The sequence below is a fragment of the Poromitra crassiceps genome (assembly GCF_964638095.1).
Source record: "Poromitra crassiceps genome assembly, chromosome: 3".
NCBI classification, from domain to species: Eukaryota; Metazoa; Chordata; class Actinopteri; order Beryciformes; family Melamphaidae; genus Poromitra; species Poromitra crassiceps.
This window is the reverse complement of record NC_139625.1, coordinates 30660817-30663316: the sequence shown is the minus strand read 5'-3', so window position 1 is coordinate 30663316 and position 2500 is coordinate 30660817.

Below are 2500 nucleotides of genomic sequence, written 5' to 3'. Positions count from 1 at the left end.
TGTGACCCTCTCTCTCTCTCTCTCTCTCTCTCTCTCTTTGTGCTGTGTCTCAGTGAGTGTATCTCTCTCTCTCTCTTTGTGCTATGTGTCTCAGTGAGTGTCTCTCTCTCTCTCTCTCTTTGTGCTATGTGTCTCAGTGAGTGTCTCTCTCTCTCTTTGTGCTATGTGTCTCAGTGAGTGTCTCTCTCTCTCTTTGTGCTATGTGTCTCCGTGAGTGTCTCTCTCTCTCTCTCTTTGTGCTATGTGTCTCAGTGAGTGTGTCTCTCTCTCTCTCTTTGTGCTATGTGTCTCAGTGAGTGTCTCTCTCTCTCTTTGTGCTATGTGTCTCAGTGAGTGTCTCTCTCTCTCTTTGTGCTATGTGTCTCAGTGAGTGTCTCTCTCTCTCTTTGTGCTATGTGTCTCAGTGAGTGTCTCTCTCTCTCTTTGTGCTATGTGTCTCAGTGAGTGTCTCTCTCTCTCTTTGTGCTATGTGTCTCAGTGAGTGTCTCTCTCTCTCTCTTTGTGCTATGTGTCTCAGTGAGTGTCTCTCTCTCTCTTTGTGCTATGTGTCTCAGTGAGTGTCTCTCTCTCTCTCTTTGTGCTATGTGTCTCAGTGAGTGTCTCTCTCTCTCTTTGTGCTATGTGTCTCAGTGAGTGTGTCTCTCTCTCTCTCTTTGTGCTATGTGTCTCAGTGAGTGTCTCTCTCTCTCTCTTTGTGCTATGTGTCTCAGTGAGTGTCTCTCTCTCTCTCTTTGTGCTATGTGTCTCAGTGAGTGTCTCTCTCTCTCTCTTTGTGCTATGTGTCTCAGTGAGTGTCTCTCTCTCTCTGTTCTATGTGTCTCAGTGAGTGTCTCTCTCTCTCTTTGTGCTATGTGTCTCAGTGAGTGTCTCTCTCTCTCTCTGTTCTATGTGTCTCAGTGAGTGTCTCTCTCTCTCTTTGTGCTATGTGTCTCAGTGAGTGTGTGTGTCTCTCTCTCTCTCTCTTTGTGCTATGTGTCTCAGTGAGTCTCTCTCTCTCTCTCTCTTTGTGCTATGTGTCTCAGTGAGTGTCTCTCTCTCTCTCTCTCTCTTTGTGCTACGTGTCTCAGTGAGTGTGTGTCTCTCTCTCTCTCTCTCTCTTTGTGCTATGTGTCTCAGTGAGTCTCTCTCTCTCTCTTTGTGCTATGTGTCTCAGTGAGTGTCTCTCTCTCTCTTTGTGCTATGTGTTCAGTGAGTGTCTCTCTCTCTCTTTGTGCTATGTGTTCAGTGAGTGTCTCTCTCTCTCTCTTTGTGCTATGTGTCTCAGTGAGTGTCTCTCTCTCTCTCTCTCTTTGTGCTATGTGTCTCAGTGAGTGTCTCTCTCTCTCTCTCTCTTTGTGCTATGTGTCTCAGTGAGTGTGTGCTCACTTTCAGAAAAAGGTGCAACAAAGTTGGTTGGAGCTTTGAGCGTTCCCTTGATCTGGATACAAAGCTCTTCATGTTGGTTCACGTTTGGTTTCCAGCGGCGGCTCAAAGAGCTAATTGTGTGGAGCAGAATCACAGTGTGACACCACGACTGACTAATGCATGAGCCATGTTGTGTTTGATACAGCAGTCGCCACACCGTCTGTGTCCTCAGAGACGCACACGGACACGTCGAGAAAGCCCGGCGCCATTCATAACACACCTCGCCCCTTGTGATGTAGCCATGGGAGTCTTGTCATGGCTTCGCGCTTGTTTTGATGGCAGTCGGTGTCACGGCTGGTTCACATGTTGTTTTGATCCCTACTGTCAGAGCCCAGTGAGCTCACACTCACAGCTGGCTAGGGTGGAGCTGCTCAGGGTACATAGGGTGGAGCTGCTCAGGGTACATAGGGTGGAGCTGCTCAGTGTACATAGGGTGGAGCTGCTCAGGGTACATAGGGTGGAGCTGCTCAGGGTACATAGGGTGGGGGCACGGTGGCTCAGTGGTAGAGCTGTCGCCTCGCAGTCAGAAGGTCCTGAGTTCGATTCTCGCCTGGGACACTGTGGGCGCTGTGGTTGTGTTCCCCCCCATATCTTCAGTGCCTACTGCCCAGGTGGGGTATCTCGTCGTAAGGGCCTTTCTGTCTGTGTGGAGTTTGCATGTTCTCCCCGTGCTCCCCCAGGGGGGTTCCTCCGTATATAACCCCCCCCACCAAAAACATGCAGAAGATCAGATCGTCATCGTCATCCGACCAGTGACGACAACATCCGAAGTCGGTCCCCGGGCGCTGTACGAGAAAGCGACCACTGCTCCTGGCCTGCCCCAGGAGGAAAGGACAAAGCCAGGATGGGTTAAATGCAGAGGACAAATTTCACCGGCCACCGTCAGCATGTGTGTGTTGTGGCCCTCCGTGCATGTGTTGTAGTGTGTTGTGTGACAATAAAGACGGGCTGCCGTCTGAAAATCGAGCTGCTCGGGGTACATAGGGTGGAGCTGCTCAGGGTACATAGGGTGGAGCTGCTCGGGGTACATAGGGTGGAGCTGCTCGGGGTACATAGGGTGCAGCTGCTCGGGGTACATAGGGTGGAGCTGCTCGGG